General features: G+C 39.2%; 1 pseudogene; it reads right to left on the bottom strand.

Moving 5' to 3' along the window:
• LOC149250389 (putative E3 ubiquitin ligase SUD1) overlaps positions 1-13646 on the bottom strand; it is a 70586-nt pseudogene extending 56940 nt beyond the window's left edge.
• Positions 13647-21521: the final 7875 nt, after the last annotated feature.

Raw genomic sequence — 21521 nt, 5'->3', positions numbered from 1 at the left:
TTCACAGACTATAAGACCTGCTAGACTTTGCTGATTGTGATTTGTAATGGACAGTCGGTGCCGACAAATTATGTCTCGCCGCGCAACAAAATTCTCGCTCGGTTAGTGGATTTTTGGAGCTAAATTGTGGATTCCTATCTGATGTGTAGCAATTTGTGGAACGAATAGTGGGAGAACTAGGAGAAGTCATAACTTCTTCAGTTTTCCACCAAATTGGATGCAAAAAGAGGTTATATGGCCATTTTTTAGTATGCTGGACTGATTGGAGTAGGTTTTAGAAGTATTTGAGCATTGTTAAAACACATTTTTACACTTTTGAGCATAATAGAGAGGCCTAAGCCATTGGAAGATGTACCAAGGATATGTATCCCATGAGGGGTGAACTCCTTTATCATGTTCTTGTTGTAATGTGTTTTTGATGATGTTCTATACATGTTTATGTTGTTGTTCAGTTTCTAGTTTATGTTAAATTGTTCATAAATTTAACATAAAACTCTTCATTTTACTTGCAAAAATTCATGAATCCTTAAGCACAATGAAAGCATTTTGTTTATAATGTGAGGAAGATCTTTGCATTTGCAAACTAATATTCTAAATCAAATCAATTTTCTATCAGAGCACTAGATTTTCTTTGTGAATGAAGGATTTAATTGTTTACAAGTCTATGTCATGCTTACAAGGTTAAAACTCAAAAGAGGTGAAGGAAAGCTCATTGAAAGCCCTGAAGTTGGGTCAAGGGGAAGGAGAGCAAGGTTGCCACAATCTCCAACACCAGTTCAGCTTCAAGTTGTAGTTGAGACTCTAGAGATCGTGTCTCATGAAGGAGAACCTACAACAATGATAGGAGATGAGAAGACGTTCATAAAGGATTTCTTTTATATGACAGAGATGGTGAAGGTCCTCTATGAAGAGAGGAATAGCAGGTTGTAAGGAGAAAGTTCCAAACCTCTCAACAGAGAAGGCTCTTCTAGAGGAGGTAATGGAAAAGGAGAAAAACATCCACCCTCTCCACCATCTTATTCATCTTCTTCTTTGCAAGCATCTTCACACTCTTCCACTAATACAACCCGTACTCATACTCATCATCATTCTTCAAAAGGAAATGGTAAATCACCTTTTTTAAAACTTGATGTTTAATTTGAGTTGCCCATGTATTATGATAAGGTGAATGCAAAGAAGCTTGATAATTGGATTTGTCAGTTGGATGTCTATTACAGGATTCAAAATCTTCAAGAGGATGACATAAATATTCAGTTAGCTTCCTTGAGAATGGAGGGTGAAACACTAGTATGGTGGGAATCAAAGACCTAAGAGGAGATTAAAAAACATGGTAAGATCTCAATTTCTTGGAATGATTCCATTGCTGCAATTAAAAGAAAATTCTACCCTATAGCATATATGCAGAAAGCCATTATGAATTGGGAAAACTTCAGACAAATTAAAGGTCAAACTGTGCAAGATTACAACCAAGAATTAAGAAAAAGGTCTCTGATGTTAGGTGTAGATTTGCAGTTACAAGACACTTTGTTGAAGTACATAGGGGGTTTACAAAATTACCTTAGGAATATTATCTTAATGTTCAATCCCAATAATATAGATGATATGTGTGTAAGCCACTCATCTTGTGGCATGAGGTAAAAACAACTCAGAAGAAGGTAGTAAAAAGTCATTTAAGAGTAAGGGAAAAGAAAAGGCTTTCAAAGGAAATTCCAAGAAAAATGTATCTATCAAAAAATAAGGATAGAAAGTTACATGCAAATATCGTTCCAGAGAGGGTCAAAATGAAGCTCACTGTTGGAAGCTTCATCACGAAATGAAACCAAAAAGAAACAACAATGGAAAACATAAGACAACTACAACCACTCAACAAGATTTTGGATCCACTTCAGGCGATGAAACTAAAATGAAAGTCATGGGGGTTAAAAGGGAAAGAATCCATTTCCAGCACTAGTTCTTCAGACTCATAAAATGAAACTCCAAATGAAAAGAGAATAATAGAATTGTTTCAGATAAAGGTGATCTTAAAACATAACAAGATTGATACACTATTCGATAGTGACTCTCAAGCCAATCTTATCTTTGAAAACATTTTCAAGAGTTTAAATATGGAACTATTCCACATCATAAACCATATCCACTTGGATGGGTATTGTGACATTGCGCAATTGCAGGTTATGAGAAAGTGTAAACTGAAATTCAATATCACTACAAAATTCATAGATGAAGTGGAGCTTGACATTGTGCTGTTAGATATATGTGGCATCATTTTGGGAAGCCCATACCCTTATGACCGAAACACTATCTTCCATCAACATGAAAATAATTATCATTTATTAAAAAATGGAGTAGAATATATTGTGAGAGCTCATAACAAGAAAACAAATCTTTCGCTTCTTAATGCAGGGTAGATAAAAAGACTGGTGAATTCGAGCAAGAATTTTGTGCTTCTCATGATCAAACCCAAAAATGATGTTGATAATGAAGCTTTTTAAGGTTGTGATTCAAATTTGAAATCTGAATTGGTTGACATAGTTAACCAATATGATGAAATGTTTTAGGAACAAAAGGGATTACCTCCCAAGAGAGGAATCCAACATGAGATAAAGTTACAGAAAGGTTGTCCTCTTTCTAAGGTAGGCATGTACATGATGTTAGTGATGGAAACCACAGAAATTAAGATGCAAATCAAAGAGTTGTTGAATAAAGGGATCATCAGACCATCTTCCTCGCTTTTTGGTTCACCTATTGTCTTGGTGTCAAAGAAGGATGGAACATGGCATATGTGTGTGGACTTTCGCACATGCATCAAATAAATTATTTACAGAACAATTGAAAGATGCAAAGTATTTTACTAAGATGGACTTAAGAAGTGGCTACCATCAAATTAAAAAGTGCTCATTCAACATGGTAAGCCTATCTATTTTCATTCGGAAACTTTTAATAGTGAAGTGATTAACTATCCTACATATGACAAGGAATTGTATGCATTGGTGCAAATGGTGAAAAAATGGAAACACTACTTGATGGATAAGGAAACAATCATTCACATTGATCATCAACCATTGCAATACTTGCAATCTCAATCAAAGTTGCAGTAATAAAGGCACTTCTGATGGATGGGTTTCCTTCAACAATTCCACTTGGTATTAAGGTATAATAAAGGTATCTACAATAAAGTTGTTGATATTCTTTCTACGCTGATTGTTAGTGCAACTACTTTACTCGAGCATAATTATGTTTTACATGAAAGTTATATTAAGCAATATGCATTAGATAATGACTTTCAAGATGTTTATGCAAGCTTGAGTCAAGGTAAACAAGTAGATGAACTGGATTATCATTTTCATGATAACTTGTTGTACCATCTTGGCAAGATTTGTATTCCTCTGGGAGAAAGAGTTAACATCATAAGAGAGGCACACACTTCTCTTATTGCTGGTCATTTCAGTGTAAGTAAGATGGTGGCACATCTACAAAGATATTGTTATTGGCCTCGTATGCTTGAAAGTGTGTCTCATTTTATTAAAGGATGTTCATTATGTGCAATCAGTAAGCCTAGAAATAGGAAGTTAGGATTGTACACACCACTTTTGGTTCCTTCATGACCGTGGGAGAGTGTTTCTATATTTTGTAGGAGCTCTTCCATTGTTAAAAAGAGGTCATGATTATTTGTATGTAGTTGTGGATAGGTTCAGCAAAGTGTGTATTTTGATGCCATGTATAAAGCAAGTTACAACTGAACAAACTGCTCAGTTATTATTTTAGAATGTTTGGGTGCATTTTGTATTTCCCACATCCATTGTTAGTGATCGAGATTCTCGCTTTGTGGGAAATTTTTGGTGAAACTTGTGCGGATTCATGGACACCAAATTAATAAAGAGTACAACCTTTCATCCATAAACAGATGGTCAAACAAAGGTAGTGAATGTAACATTGATAAATCTTCTGATTGGGTATTGCAACAAGCATCCTAAGTTGTGGGATGAACAATCTCACTATATTCAACATGCTTACAACCGAGCCAAGCACTCTTCCACTCAAACTTCACCATTTGAGGCATGCATGGGATACTTGCCTAAATCTCCTTTGTATTTTATTTTTGGCAAAGATGTTGCTATTGAAGGTCATAAAGACATCGACAAAGTAAGAACGTTCATTGAACAAATGCAATTAGTACCAAAAGGTTCAAGAACAACTTGAGAAAAGCCAAGGCAAGTACAAAGCAATGCACCACAAACATCGTCAAGATCACAGGTTCCAAGTTGGTGATGAATTTTGGATTCACATTAACAAGGAGAGGCTCCAAGGAGAAGGTAAAAAGCTCAAACCAATTAGATATGGTGCATTCAAAATTTTGGAAAAGATTGGTAACAATTCCTTTAGGTTGGATTTTCCTTCATATATGCAAATTTATGCTGTTGTTAATGTTGATAATTTAAGGTTGTATGAGCCTCCTTTGATTGAATATCAAGGAGAGAATATTCAAATTCCATCTATTGAAGACTCTTCTCTAGAATTCCTTGATGTGCTTCAGTAAGATAGGATATTTGACATAAGAATAAGGACATCAAAAATGGGAAGTATTGATTATCTTCGAGTGGGGCTCAAGGGTACAATTCCTTCAAATACAAATGGATAGAGGTTGGAAAGGTGAGGTAACTATACCCTCACCTGCTGAACAATTAAAAGCGATACTTTTGGGTTCCAAAAGGATTCTAGCGGGGAGGAGTGATCCGGTGCCCAAAATTAGGCTCAAAAATAAAATTTCTAGAATCTTGTTAAACATAGTTTCAAATTGAAGAGCTCTTCATTATTATTCCAACCGTGTGAAAGAAACTCAAATCCGAGCTCGTATGCAGAAGTTAGAGTAAGTCAAAGTTCAAGTTTGACTTGCTCACATGGCAGGATTGGATGATGTGGAAAGGGCCTTTAGCAAATGAGGAGGTGCCAAGTGGCAAGCCACCCTGGGCCCGCGCATGTCACAAATCGAAATCGCAGGCAGGTTGGTGTTAGAAATCAACCTCCGTGCAGGGAAGGGTGCGATGTGATCAAGTAGGAGGGAAGGCTTTCAAGAATCGACTGAAGGCACGATGCAATGGATTGCAATCGCAGATCAACGAAGGGTCAACATTACAGAATCGACCCAGTAGGTACCAGTTTGTGATGCGATCTTGCAATTGCAAATCGTAGCACACTGCAAAGTCCCCCATATCCAAGACCTTAGTTTTCCACCAATTGCGATATCCCGGATGCGATAAGGTTATAGGCTGCAATTAATGTTTCATCGGGTACGCCGTATCGCAATCGCACATCACTTACTGCGTTCACAGACCATAAGACCCTCTAGACTACGTTGATTGTGATTTGTGATTGATAGTCAGTGCCTGTTGGGTTGTGTTATATTCTTTCCACGACTAGCCCACGTAGTTAACCGGGGAGTTAGAGGGGCGGGTAGAGCCCCCCCCTTCGTTGCGCCAATTGTGTATCCGGGGGGTCACAGGGGGTTTGCGGGGTGTAGGTAACCCCACTCTATGGGGTCCGGGGCAACGCCCCAAAAAATCTTGGTTTTGGAAGCTATGTTAGGTTGGGCGGACCCACCTATGGTTTTGTGCATGATTTTTGCACATGTTTTTGGACGCGATGGTTTTCGGTCCATGGTTTTGGACACGATGGTTTTTAGTCCATGGTATTGGATGATTTGGCATGTATAAATATGTATTGTAACATTGAAAGGAAAATAATGAAAAAATCAAACTAGTAGTCCCGGTTTTGGGATCCAAGGGAAAATATCTATGTATATGTGTTTTATGTGTTATGTGCTCGCATTGTTTATTTTATGTGTTATGCTCTCACATTGTTTATTTTATGTGTTTAAAATTCATATGTAGGTAATTTCTATATGGTGTTAAAACCTACATTTGGTATCAAAGCTATTTTGGCTTCAAGGGGACGCCTTTGTTGCTGAGGGATTTCGCTCGGGCCTATGGTAGACCCTGTTCAGTGGGAGATCTGGGAGATCAATTCTGGTGGTGAAAGAAGATGGTGAGTAGTGGAAAGATAGAGATCGAGAAATTTAATGGTTAGAGTTTTGAGTTGTGGAAACTCAAGATGGAGGATGTGTTGGTGGATAAAGATCAGTGAAGTGCGATAGATTTGGGTACTAAACCAATGGGAGTGTTCGATGAAGAATGGAAGAAGTTGGATCAGAAGGCAAAGAGCACAATATGATTGTGTGTATCAGATTTAGTATTGTTGAATGTATCAGGGGAAGCTACGACGAAGGCTTTGTGGGACAAGTTAGGGAATTTGTACCAATATAACTCTCTAGTGAATAAACTGTTCCTGCGGAAAAAGCTATATAACCTGAGGATGAAAGATGGAGACTTGGTGACAGAGCATTTGAACGCATTTAATACTGTGGTAATTCAGTTAGCGTCTGTTGATATTAAAATTTCAGATGAAGATAAGTGCATTAGTTTGTTGTGTTCTCTACCAGATTCATGGGATAGTCTGGTTATTGCAATAGGTAGCAATGCAACTGCCTTGCAGTTTGATGAAATAGTCTCATCCCTGCCGATGAAGGAGATGAGACAAAAAAATATGGAGAGCCAGAATGGTGATGCCTTGTTTTTATAAGGACGGTCCCAGAACAGAAACAAAAATAAGTCATCGAGTGGGAGATCTAAATCTAGAGGGAGATCTAAATCTCCAGGAAAACCTGTAAAGGTGGTGTGCTGGAAATGCGGAAAGGAAGGGCACTACAAAAGGGACTGTAAATCTAAAACTCTTGATAAAGGAAAGGGATCTGATGATGCTACTTTTGTAGAGGTGAAAACCACCTCAGATGAAGGTGGGGATGTGTACTTGGCTTCTTCAAGTACACATGTAGATCATGAGGCATGATTGATTGACTCAGGTGCATCCCTTCACTTCACTCCCCATATAGAGTGGTTCTGTGAGTATGAGAAATACGACGGTGGTGATGTCTTCTTAGGGGATGATAGGAAGGCTAGAATCATTGGTCGCGGAAAAGTAAAGTTGAAGTTGCAAGGTGGAAGGGTTAGAACATTTTTGGGTGTTCTGCATATTCCTGCATTGGCTAGAAATCTGATTTATGTAAGAAAGCTAGATGATGCAGGTGTAAAAACAGTGTTTGAGAAGGATATTTGCAATATGGTTCGGGGAGCACTGGTATTGATGTGGGGAGTTCTGATTGGAACTCTGTACAAGCTGCAAGGTAGCACAGTTGTTGATGGGTGCAACAGTTCTGTGGTTCCTGAAAGTGGAGTACAAAATCTAGTGGTCTCTGGAGAGAAAACCATGTTGTGGCATCAAAGGCTTGGACATATTGGAGAGAAGGGTCTTCTAATACTTCATGGTAAAGGTATGAGTAATAGCTCTCTGGATTTTGATTTTTGTGAAAATTGTGTCTATGGGAAGTAGAATCGGGTGAGTTTCCCCCAAGGAGAAATGCACCAAGTTGGATAGTAAATATGAAAAGTGCATCTTTATTCGGTATAAGGATGGTTTAAAGGGTTATAAGCTTTGGAACCCAGTAACAAGGAAGGTTGTGTACAGTCGAGATGTGGTGTTCATAGAGGTGAAATATGTTATTAAACATGAAGTCCAACCAAAGGAACCTGAGAAGATAGAGTTCGAGCTAAAGGAGGAAGAATCAGAATCTATAGCAGAGGAGGAATCAGAAGATGAGAGCCACAAACTCCTGGTGTGAGAATATCAGTTCGAGAAAGAAGTCATCCAGAAAGGTATAGTCCATCTACTTCCTTTTCAAATTTTGCTTTATCTATTACTGATGATGATCCCAAAACTGTGAAGGAAGCAGTAGATTTAGAGGATGGAAAACTCTGGAAAGAGGCCATGGTTGATGAAATGGCATCTTTGTACAAAAATGAGGTTTGGGATCTGGTGGAGTTTTCGGCTAGAAGGAAACCCATTGGCAGCAAATGGGTGTTTAAGAAAAAGATAAATGCAGAAGGAAAGTTGAGAAATACAAAGCTTGGTTGGTAGCAAAAGGTTATTCCCAGGTGCCGAGAATTGATTTTGGTGATATTTTTTCTCTTGTTGCCAAGGTAGCTTTTATTGGATTACTTTTATCTATTGCTGTTGATTTTTATTTTGAGGTATAACAGATGGATGTGAAGAAAACATTTCTTCACAGGGATCTGGAAGAGGAAATCTACATGAAGCAACTTGAAGGCTTTGCAGTGAAGGGTAAGAAAGAACTGGTATGCAAGTTAAAGAAGTCTCTGTATGGGTTAAAACAATCACCAAGGATGTGGTATCAGAAATTTGATACATTTGTATGGGGACTTGGCTTCACCAGAAGCAAAGCAAATCACTGTGTGTATTTTAAATTAATTGGTGACCGTGTTATTTATTTGGTCTTGTATGTGGATGATATGTTGCTGGTTGGAAATGACAAAGAAATTATCTAGGATTTGAAGACCCAATTTTCCTCCAAATTCGACATGAAAGATCTTGGTGCCACAAACTATAATTTTGGGCATGAAAATTAAAAGAGATCAGGAAAAGAGGAAGCTCTGGTTAAACCAGAGGAAGTATGTTGATACAATATTGCAGAGGTTTAATATGCAGGACAGTAAACTAGTGAAGGTCCCTATTCCTATAGGTGTAAAGTTATTTGCTGAACAATGTCCCAAGACGCAAGAAGAGGAAGAGGATATGTCTTGTGTTCCATATGCAAGTGCAGTCAGTAGCTTGATGTATGCGATGGTCTGTACTAGACCAGACATTGCACATGCAGTGGGAATATTGAGCAGGTTTATGTCAAAACTAGAAAAGGAGCATTAGACAATGGTGAAGGGGGTTTTCAAGTATTTGCGTGGCACTAGTGATTATGGTTTGTGCTACCAAGGAAGACCAGGATTGGACAGAGTGTTGGATATTCATGGCTTTGTTAATGCAGACTGGGTTGGAGATCTCGATCAGAGAAGATCTACAAGTGGGTATGTGTAGGAATTTACAGGGTAAGTTCCTCAGACAGAACACCAAAAGGACACCGCTCACAACCAGATCGCAGATCAATACACCAGTATTTTGACGTGGTTAAAACCCTCAAAGAGGGAAACAGTCCATGGCCTGAGCCAACGCGGCCACTTCAGGCAATTTATTAATAAAATAATGAAAATTTACATATGTTTCTCTCATGCACAGATTACCCTACAAATGACCCTCCATGCACTTTAAATAGAATTCATGGACCAATCGGGTGTCAAGCCACGGATCAAGTGTCGGTAATACCGAGGAGAGAATGAACTGTCGGATCACTACATATCGTGACCGTCGGATTGTAAGTTACAAAATGTACAACGGTAAAGAAACACACTTTGCCTAACTCTATACCTAACTCTATACTAGACCAAGTTGTACTTAACTATTTCCTATGTGTCGGAATATCCTAACATCCCCCCTTAAGAACAACTTGGGATAGGATTGAAGGATTTACAAGTATGACACAATAGGAGAAGGAAGGAGGCACTAGAACCTATCCCCCCTTAGTGACAACTTCCTGAACTCCAACCATAAATCGAAGTTTAGTGAACTTCGCCTCTGTGAAAGCCTTTGTGAAGATGTCTGCAACTTGATCATATGTTGAACAATATTGCACTTCAAGAACATGGTCGTGAATGAGCTTTCTGATGAAGTGCATGTGCAGTTCAATGTGTTTGCTGCGCTGATGTTGGACTGGATCTTTTCATAGCTGAATGGCACTTTGATTATCACACCAAAGTGTAGACGGATGCTACTGCTCAAAGCCAAACTCTGATAGGATCTGACGAAGCCACAAGGCTTCCTTACTAGCTTCTACGACACCACGATACTCTGCTTCTGCTGATGAAAGAGAAATGGCACCTTGTTTCTTGCAAGCCCATGTAATAGGTCATGAACAAGGAGTGAACACATAACCGGCAGTAGACTTCCGATCATCAGGGTCACCAGCCCAATCGGAATCAGTGAAACCAACCAATAGAGGAGATGCTTCGGCACTATAATGAATCCCAAATTGAATTGTACCTCGAACATAACTGTTAGGCCAGGGTAACTCCACATTGAACAGAAGAAAATTGAGATAATAATTCATTAAGAGAACTATTGTTTATATACAAGAAGGAGACGGAACAGTTCATCTTCTTGATGACTGTTCACGTTCCAATTCACCCATCCGTTGAGGATTAGGTGTCAACATTCCCCCCCTTAATCTGAAGGGATGTTGGTGAGTCCAAGCATCGTTCTGAATCTTTCAAGCTTTTCTCTTCCAAGCGCTTTGGTGAAGATGTCTGCAATTTGCTCGTTTGTGGAACAATGACGGAGATGGATTGTTTTGGCCTCAACATGATGTCGGATCAGATGATATTTAGTATTGATGTGCTTAGTACGATCATGGAACTTTGGGTTCTTTGCCAACTTTATTGCAGAGGTGTTATCAATCATGAGTGGAGTTGATTGTGTTTGTTTTACCTGCAAGTCTTCAAGAATTTTCCTGAGCCACACAATTTCTTTCGTTGCTTCAGCTGCTGCCACGTATTCTGCTTCTGTTGTGGAATCTGTTGGTACTGATTGTTTGCGTGATCTCCAGGAGACAGCTCCTGATCCAAGACTCATAGCATATCCTGAAGTAGATACCCCAGTTTCTTTGTCTCCATCGAAGTCTGAATCAGAGTATCCAATAAAGTTGAAGTCGTCCACCTGTGTATACTTGATTCCAAGGTCTTGAGTTCCCTTCAAGTACCTTAGAACTCTTTTTGCAGCAGACCAATGTCCCTCACAAGGCTTTTGCATAAACCTGGAGAGGATTCCAACGGCAAATGAAATGTCTGGTCTGGTAGTAGTGAGGTAGATGAGACTTCTTATAAGCTGTCTATACTTTGTTGCATCCTCAAATTCCTTTCCTTCAATAGATGTGATCTTTAAGTTTTGTTCCATTGGAGTAGAAAGAGGATTTCACTCTGTCATGCCAAATCTGTTTAACAAATCTCCAATGTATTTCTTTTGAGAAAGAAATATGGATTTTGGATGTTGGGTTACTTCAATGCCAAGATAGTAATGAACATAGCCCAAATCAGTCATTTCAAAACTTTTTCCTAATTCTTTCTTTATGGATGCAATATAGCTTTCATTGTTCCCTGTCATTAAAAGATCATCTACATATACCACAAGATATACAACTATTTTGCCAACTTTCTTGACAAATAAAGTTGCATCATCAAGATCAAAATGTTTGAAGTTGAGTTTCAGAAGATGCTCAGTTAGTTTTTCATACTAGGCTCGTGGTGCTTGTTTGAGGCCATACAAGGACTTCACAAGTTTGCATACTTTGTGTTCATGTCCTTTCACAGAAAATCCTTCAGGCTGGGACATAAAAACATTCTCTTTTAGATCTCCATTCAAGAATGCAGTTTTTACATCCATTTGATGGACTTTCCAACCGTTCTGAGCAGCTAGTGCAAAGAGTGTCCGAATGGTTGCCCATTTTGCTGTGGGGGCAAAAGTTTCCTCATAATCGACCCCTTCCTTCTGTGCAAAACCTTTTGCCACAAGCCTAGCTTTGTGCTTGACAAGTGAGCCATCAGCTTTGTAATTGTTCTTGTAGACCCACTTGCAGCCAATTGGTTTGGTTCCAAATGGAGGATCAACCAGCTTCCAAGTGCCATTCTTTATGAGGGCATCATACTCCTGCATTGCTTCTTTCCATTCATCATGAGAAGCAGCTTCTTTGAAGGAAGTTGGTTCAAAATCTGTAGACAAGTTCAATTCACAATCATAAGTAACATCCATATCAACAGGTGAATTAGATTTATCTACATCACCTCCATCTTGTCGGTTTGTATTTCTGGTTCCTGTTTTTCCAATTTCATCAGGCTGAACACTTTCAAGTGTCTTTGTCGGCCACTTTGGGGGACCTTTCTGAGATGGTCCAGGCTGCTCTGTTGATTGAGTTGGGTCTGAATCAAGATTGAGTCTCCCAATTCTATCAATTACATCACTTAAAGCATCATCCGTTGTTGGAGTGTCATGCAGGGGAGATTGTTCTTCAGAAGAAGATTCCACATGTTGATCTAGTATAGGAATCCCCCCTTCAAGATGTGGAATCTGATTATTAAACTCTTGAAATGATTTTGGTTTTTTGAATCTATCCAGGCGATCAAGTTGCCGCTCAACAACACTGTCAGATTTGGATGATTCGAGAAAAATGACATCTCTAGATAAAACAAACTTTTTATTTACTTCATCATAGAGGCGGTATGCTTTAGATGTGTTTGAATACCCCAGGAAGATACACTTACGACTTCTAGCACCAAGTTTGTTTCTATGTACCTTTGGTATTAAAGCATAACAGGTGGAACCAAAGATCCTGAGATGTTTTACCGAAGGAACATGTCCATACCACAATTCATAAGGAGTCTTGTTTCTTATAGCACTAGATGGAAATCTATTCTTTATATATGCAGCACATAGAACAACATCAGCCCAAAACATTGTCTTTAAATTTTTGAAGAAAAGCATGGATCGTACCATATTCAAAATTGTTCTGTTCATTCTTTCAGCTACACCATTCTGTTGAGGATTATAAGGCACAGTTGTTTGATGTTTAATCCCACGTTGGCGAAGATAGTGTTCAAATTCATTTGATGTATATTCTTTTCCATTATCAGTGCGAATAGACCCAATATGAGATTGTGCATCATTTTCAATCCATTTATGAAAATTCTTGAATGTTTGAAAAGCATCAGATTTGTTCTTCAATAAATAAACCCAACACATTCTGGTGTAATCATCAATAAATGTCATGATATATTTGTTTCCATTTGCAGAAAAAAGGCATTGGACCACATAAATCTGAATGAATAAGTTCAAGCTTCCTATGTGCTCTTGAATGTGAATCATGAAAAGACTGTTTGCTATGCTTTCCTAGAATGCAAGCATCACATTGCTTATGTTTTCTAGGAATTGTAGGCAAACCAGCAACACCATTTTTCTTTAATAAGCGAAGACTGTCATAGTTTAAATGTCCAAATATAGCATGCCATAATAAACTTGACGGAAGTGTACCTTCTTCATGATGAGAAATATATGAGAAATGTTGTGCATGAGCAGAGGTTCCTTGCAGTTTAAGAAGTCTTTCTTCTTCTATACCCCTCATGACAAGTGAGTGGTCAGATGCCTTTCTTACCTCAAGCTTTCCATCAAACATATGAATGGAGTGACCTTGCTGGCGGATGTGAACCAGGGACAGCAAGTTTCTCTTGAGCTGTGGGAGATATAGAACATGATCCAGAAGAAAGTCTGGAAGACCACGCAGTTTAAGCCTGATTGTGCCAAGTCCCGATGGCTTGATTTTTGACTGATCTGCAAAGTATACTGCTCCATCAACATTATCAGTGAAATCTTCAAAAAAATCTTTCCTATGAGTCATATGACAGGTTGCTCCTGAATCAAGCAACCAGTCATTTTTCGAAGAAGCAAGTGAAGCATTAAACAAATCTTCATTTACTACAATGTTACATTGTGCCTCAATATAGTGAGCGGATTCAGATGCTTTACCTTTGTTTGTGTCATCAGTTTTACCTTTCTACTAGTTTCTTCTCTACTCTATTTTGTCCCATGGTAGCTTGCATGTAGAAGCATCATGTGATCCATTTCGTTTGCAGCGAATGCAATGTAAGTCTGCCTTTTCTTCTTGAGGGTGTCTGCCCCCCCTGCCTCTGAAATATCTTCTTCTTTCTCTTGAATGCATACTGTAACAAAATTATTTCTGCTGATAATAAAAAATTTCCTCACTTCAATATCACTTTAATGCTTTAACTTTTCAAAGCAGCATTATCATTCAAATGATAAAAAAATACTGTGTAATATTACAACTGCTTTGAATGAACAAAACTTGTGCAATATCATAGGCATTCAAATCAAAGGCTGATGATTTTAAATCCTTTCATCAACATCTCCAAGTCTTAAAATATAATCCTTTGAAACAGATGATGTCGGGTCGGGATCCTCCGGTGGGCAAGGTTCCTAAGTATTCCAGTAGGGAGGAGGCCCAGAGAGTTTCGGTTGCTGGCTGGAGGAATGCTGAGGCTCTGGCTACGGCACCCAGATCTGACAACGCTACGGTCCTGTCAGGTGGGCGCTTATATGTTACGGACTATGGCGCGGATCCAACCGGAGCCACGGAAAACACTCAGGCTCTCTTGGAAGCCATCAGCGAGGCCTTCCAGGTAACCATGACCAAGCATACGATGCCATTTGAGAAAGTATAAGAGACTTGGCAAGCCTCGGGATTAATCCACAGTTTATCACCTTTACTCATGTCACTATGGAGTCAGACAAGTACATCTGCGTACGGGAAACTGCTCCTGTGAACAGTGTTGTGATCATTGATATGAATATGCCTATGCAGCCATTGAGAAGGCCTATCAGGGTAGATTCAGCTTTAATGAAGCCTAACAGCAGAATTCTCGCTTTAAAAGCTCAAATACCTGGCAGTACTTAGGATCACTTGCAATTTTTTTTTCACATTGAGATGAAGGCAAAGAGGAGCACGGTTCATCAGCAAAAACAGCGCATCAAAATCACATTATCTTAGCAAATAGGAGCATGTTTTAAACTTTCACTGTTTTAGCAAAAAATGTTGCGATTTTATTCTCAAATATCTGAATATACAAGGGTTTCCCAATGTCTGTGCTGCGCACTTGTCTTCTTGCTCTACACCGTAAAACAACTACCGCCACGCAACATGGAACCTTCACATCATCATTTATGTAATAATGCCAGAGCAAAATCAAGGATTCAAACTTAGATGTTTTGATGCTCCCTTTAATCAGAAACGAAACCAATATTTTTGTAAAATACTTAAGCCAGAGAGCAGTCGAAACGGTTGCAGGGACAATGAATTGGAGATGAGATATCTAGATGAGATGATAATTAGTAAAGTGTTTCAATACCTCCTGCTGTGGCTTCCATAGCAGTCGAAGCTCAAAACGTACCCTTCTTGCGTTACATCGAAAAGCAGCTCGTAACGCTCCAACATCTGCTCAGGATTTCCGTATTCAATGCAATAGATGGGCTGACAAATAACGCAGGGGCAGTGCGCAGTCTCAGGTGTTCAGGTTAGTCAGAGAGCGCAGAGATATCTGTCAGAGGAATATCAGACAGAGGTATAGCAGCGCAGGACAGAGGCATTATGTCAAACGTTCAGGCAGAGGCATTATGGCCAGAGGCGTTACAAGGGTTTTGAGACCTGTGCTTTGATACCATGTCAGGCCAGGGTAACTCCACATTGAACAGAAGAAAATTGAGATAATAATTCATTAAGAGAACTATTGTTTATATACAAGAAGGAGACGGAACAATTCATCTTCTTGATGACTGTTCACGTTCCAGTTCACCCATCCGTTGAGGATTAGGTGTCAACAATAACGAAGTATTCTTTTAGCTGCTTTCCAATGACTTTCACGGGGGTTTTGCATGAACCGAGCAACAAGCCAACAACAAAGGAAAGGTCAAGATGAGTATGGGTTAGATACAAAAGTTTTCCTACAAGTTGACGGTATAAGGTAGCATCAACTTCAGGAGAAGTACAAGTGACTGAAAGTTTGACTCCAGACTGAAAGGGAGAAGGGGCTGGCTTACAGTCTTCCATGTGAAAATGACGTAGAATATCACAAGCATACTTGGACTGGGAAAGGGAAATACCCTCCTTGGATTGCAAGACTTGAAGATCGAGAAAATAGTGTAAGTGTCCTAAGTCTGTCATTTCAAATTTCCGTTTAAGGCTAGACTTCACATGGTTTATAAGGTTGGGATCACTACCAGTAAGGATAAGATCATCAACATAAAGAACAAGGATGATAAGAGAGTTGCACACTTTCTTGGTGTAGACAGTATTGTCAGAATGACACCTAGAAAAGCCAGATTCTAAAAGAAAGCTATCCATTTTGGCATACCAAGCCCGAGGAGCTTGCTTGAGACCATAAAGGGATTTCTTAAGTCGACATACAAGGCTGGAGTCTGTTTGTATGAAGCCAATGGGTTGTTCCATATAGATTTCTTCATGTAAGTCCCCATGGAAGAAGGCAGATTTAACATCCATCTGATGGACTTCCCATTTGAAAGAGGCAGCAAGGGAAAGAACAAGGCGGATAGAGTTCATTTTGGCAACAGGGGAGAAGGTTTCAGTGTAGTCAATGCCTTCAACCTGTGAAAAACCCTTAGCAACAAGACGAGCTTTATGTTTATCAACTTTCCCATCTGGTCCATACTTGGTTCTGTAAACCCATTTGCATCTAACAAGTTTTCGTCCCTTTGGTAGAGGAACAAGATCCCATGTATCATTTGCCAACAATGAATGATATTCTTCATTCATAGCTGCTTCCCAATCTGGATGGCCTGAAGCTTCTGCAAAGGTGTCAGGATCATAATTTACTGGAGCTTGAGCCAGTAAAGAAGAGGCTCTCTTGAACTGAGAACGTGTACGTCGCTGATCTGTAGGATCACCGACAAGATCACCTGCTGCATCTCGAGTAGCACGAACCCATTTTGGAAGCTGAGGAGCTGAAGAAAGATCCTGAGATGGTGGGGGAGGATTGTCATCCTCACTTTCATCATCTGAAGAAGAAATGTTTTCAAAAGTAGAAGAGATAGGGAGAGGTGGCACAACCGCCGGACTAGGCTCACAGGCCGATATATTTTCATCAAATTTTACATCTCTTCTAATGATAACATTTTTGGACTTAAATGGAATAAGTCTATAGCCTTTGACATCTTCAGAATATCCAACAAAAGTACATTTTTCACTCTTAGGTTCTAAAGCTTTATGCATTTCATCTGGAATACGGACCCACGCTTCACTTCCAAAAACACGAAAGTGACTTACATCTGGTTTGATTGAGCTCCATGCTTCTTCTGGAGTGATATTCTTTAAAGCCTTAGTAGGAGTGCGATTTATTATGTAATTTGCACAGTTAATTGCTTCTGCCCAAAAACTAGAACCAAGTCCTTTAGATTGTAGCATACAATTAGCCATTTCCTTTAAGGTGCGATTCTTCCTTTCAGCTACACCATTTTGTTGTGGAGTATATGGAACAGTATGTTGCATTTGAATTTCATTCTTAGTGCAATAGTTGATGAATGTGTTTTTAACATATTCTCCGCCATTATCAGATCTTAACTTAAGAATTTGATGTCCAAATTGTTTTTCAACAAAGGCCTTGAAGGCCAAAAAAGTATTAAATACTTCACTCTTGAGTTTTAAGAAGTATACCCAAGTGCGTCTGGATAAATCATCAATGAAAGTTAAGAAATACTTGCAGCTAGAGAGTGACACAACTGGAAGTGGACCACATAAATCACTATGCACAAGCTGTAAAGGGGCTGAGGCGTGCCAAGAGGCACGTTTTTCAAAACTGTCCCGACGATGTTTTCCGAGTACACATCCGGAACAAACACCATCTCTGCAAGATACCATAGGAAGACCTGTCACCATATTTTCTTTACATAGATGCTGAAGGGAGCGATAGTTTAAGTGACCAAATCGCTCATGCCAAAGTTTGCTCACTTCATCGTTATGAGCAACAAATACTGAGGGAAGATTTGATGACCCAAAGTTGTGAAACTTATACAACCTTGTAGAATCATCAGCAATGCCAGTAGCCAAAATCTATTTAGGATCTCTTAAGTCCTTGATTACAACATCATGAGGTGAAAATTCAACGATTTTACCTTCACCTGAATGAGTTATCTGATATACAGATAGAAGGTTGCAGGATAAGGTTGGAACACATAATACATCATTAAACTGACCATTGTCTAGATGAACAGTTCCAGTCCCTACAACACTAAGAGATCTATCATCACCAACATATATATTTTTGGTGTTACAATCTTTTAAAGAAGAGAACATGGCTTTGTTTTTGGCCATGTGATAAGAAGCTCCAGAATCAATGAGCCACTCATGAGAATGAGAAGAAGAAGATACATTTAATGCATAGCCAAACTGAGATGCTTGACAACCACATGCAGAAAGTGCCATTCCTGAAGATGAAGTTGAAGTTGAAGATTGCCCCAAATGGATGTTATGCTTCTTCATTGCTGCTTCCAAGGCTTCCATCTTCTTAAAGCATTTTGATTCTAAGTGGCCATCTCGATTACAAAAATTGCAATGTCTATCAGTCTTCTTGCCTTTGTTTTTATTTGTCTTATCATTTTGTTGAAATGATTTTTCATTTTGGGGCTGAAATTGCTTAGGACCCTTGTTTGGTTTAGGACCATTCTTTTTAGGATATGACTTCTTAGGATTCTTTGAATTTGGTTGCTACTGGGCGGCTAACGCTTTCTTGGAAGAGTTTCCAAGATTAAGAAGACCAAGGTGTAAGAGTTTTTCTTGTTCTCTTATTAAAGAATCACAAAAGGAGTCAAAGGAAGGGGGCTTGTAGTCTGTTCCTTGAGAAATGAAGGCTTCTCTTGTAGAATGGAAGGTGGAAACAAACACAGAGTACGCTGGTCCCAACTTTGTAAGAATGGAATAGATAAGGTTACTATCTTCTTTCTTAACTTTAACACCTTCCAAAAGATATCTAAGGGTCTTGAACTTGGACAAGAAATCTTCAATGCAAGAAAAATTATTAGGGTCCAATGTAAGCAACTCATTTTCAAGTTGATGGGCTCTAATTTCATTTTTAATCCCAAAAAATTTATTGATTTGTTTCATTGCTTCATCAGGAGTATCAATTTCTGCAATATGGAATCTAAGATCTGGAGAAATAGACATACCTATCAATCCACGTGCTTGATCTTGCCTATTTTCCCATTTAGCAACCTTATCTTCATCCTTAAGTTTCTTTTCTTGGCCTGAGGCTATTCTGTAGAGACCTTTACTTCTAAGTAAATCCTCAATGTAAGCCAACCATTGGAAGTAGTTGGTGCTGTCAAGGGTAACTTGGTATTGACTTTCCATTTCAATGGAAACTGAAGCTAAAGATGCTGAAAATAAGTGTTCCAATGGATAGATCTCGAAAAATTAGGCTGGTTTAAAAAAAACGGCTCTGAAAACGGCTTCTGGATGAAGAAGTTATGGCTTTTTGAAAAAAAGTTGTTGAAGTTGCCGACGAAGTGCGGGAATGTGCGGAAATGAAAAAGTCCGCCCCCACCAAATGGAGACTTGAACCAAAGACCTCTACTCTCTTAAAATAGCTTTGAACCAATTGAGCTATACAAAAAATTTGAGAGAGAGAGAGAACACGTACATGCAAAGAAAACGAACCTTACGGCTCGAAGTTAGCTTTACCCGAAAAACTAAATATTTTCAAAAATGAACCTTGCGGCTCAAAGTTAGCTTTGGCCGGAAACTAAATATTTTCCTCAATGTTTCTGATTTTCCGAGATCACCCTAAGGCACAGGGAAAAGAGCATACGCATGAGAAAAATCCTTCCTTTCTGTTTCTGATTTGCCCAGATCGCGCAGAGTCACAGGGCAAAGAGCATACGTAGAAATGAAAGGTATAGATCCGGTAATAAAAAAACCTAAATAAATCGAAACCGAAATAAACAGAGAGAAAATAACAGTAAACTGCAAATAAACACTATATACCTCCAGATCTTAAAAATGACGCAGCTAGGGCTACCGGAAACCTTTTCGCGTGAAACGAAAGGGGTTCCTCACTGGAAAAGATGCTCCCAACACAACAGAGTAGTCCTCTCAACCCAAAAGCAGTCAGAAACAGCAGATCTAAGAAACGGCAGTTGGATGCAGTTCTACCGGCTTCAGATTTGGATCACCAACGGACGCGGCCCTCAAATAGCTCTGATACCATGTAGGAATTTACAGGGTAAGTTCCTCAGACAGAACACCAAAAGGACACCGCTCACAACCAGATCGCAGATCAATACACCAATATTTTGACGTGGTTAAAACCCTCAAAGAGGGAAACAGTCCACGGCCTGAGCCAACGCGGCCACTTCAGGCAATTTATTAATAAAAGAATGAAAATTTACATATGTTTCTCTCATGCACGGATTACCCTACAAATGACCCTCCATGCGCTTTAAATAGAATTCATGGACCAATCGGGTGTCAAGCCACGGATCAAGTGTCGGTAATATCGAGGAGAGAATGAACCGTCGGATCACTACATATCGTGACCGTCGGATTGTAAGATACAAAATGTACAACTGTAAACAAACACACTTTACCTAACTCTATACCTAACTCTATACTAGACGAAGTTGTACTTAACTATTTCCTATGTGTCGGAATATCCTAACAGTATGTGTTTAACCTATTTGGAGGTACAGTCAGTTGGATGAGTAAGAAACAATTTGTAGTGGCACTATCAACTATAGAGGCAAAATACATGGCATCCACTCATGTAAGCAAGGAAGCAGTTTGGTTACAGAGATTGTGTTCAAGTATGGGATTAGTACAGGGAGCTATAAGGATAGACTTTGACAACCAAAGTGCAATTTTCTTGGCAAAGAACCCTACTTACCATTCAAAGACAAAGCACATTGATGTTTAGTGTCACTTTGTGAGGGATGTGATAGAAGACAACAAGGTGTTGTTGGCAAAGGTGGACACTTTGAAGAATACTGCAGATGCATTGACAAAATCTGTGAGCTCTGGGAAGTTCTCTTGGTGTAGAGAAACAATGGGTGTTGCAGGGCTAGATAAATGACTAACTACTCTTGTGGCCCCCTGTGGAAAGAAAACAACAAGTGGGAGAATGTTGGGTTGTGTTATATAATTTCCACGACTAGTCCACATAGTTAACCGGGGGGTTAGAGGGGGGGCGGAGCCCCCCCCTTCATTGTGACGATTGCATAGTGGGGGGGTCACAGGGGGTTTGAGGGGTGTATGTAACCCCACTCTATGGGGTCAGGGGCAGCGCCCTGGAAAATTTTGGTTTTGGAACCTATGTTAGGTTGGGCGGACCCACCTATGTTTTTGTGCATGATTTTTGCACATGTTTTTGGATGCGATGGTTTTCGATCCATGGTTTTGGATGCGATGGTTTTTGGTCCATGGTATTGGATGCTTCGGCATGTATAAATATGTATTGTAACATTGAAAGGAAAATAATGAAAAAATAAAGCTGGTAGTCCCGATTTTGGGATCCAGGGGAAAATCTCTATGTATATGTGTTTTATGTGTTATGCTCTCGCATTGTTTATTTTATGTGTTTTATAATTCATATGTAGGTACTTTCTGTATGAGATTAAAACCTACAGTGCCAACAAATTATGGCCCACTGTGCGACAAAATTATTGCTTTCTTAGCAAATTTTTGGAGCGAAATTGTGGGTTCTTGTCGGATGTGGAGCAATTTATGGAAAAAATAGTGGGAGATCTAGGAGAAGTCATAAATTCTTTAGTTTTCCACCGAATTTGATGCAAAAAGAGGCTAGATGGCCATTTTTTAGTATGTTGGACTGATTGGAGTAGGTTTCATAAGCATTTGAGCACTGTAAACACATATTTTTACACTTTTA

This window comes from Pinus tabuliformis, chromosome 7 (genome assembly GCF_031772625.1).
Source record: "Pinus tabuliformis cultivar Carrire ecotype Pingquan chromosome 7, CPIR1, whole genome shotgun sequence".
Lineage (NCBI taxonomy): Eukaryota > Viridiplantae > Streptophyta > Pinopsida > Pinales > Pinaceae > Pinus > Pinus tabuliformis.
The sequence above is the reverse complement of the archived record's forward strand: the minus strand, read 5'-3'. Positions and strand labels throughout refer to the sequence as shown.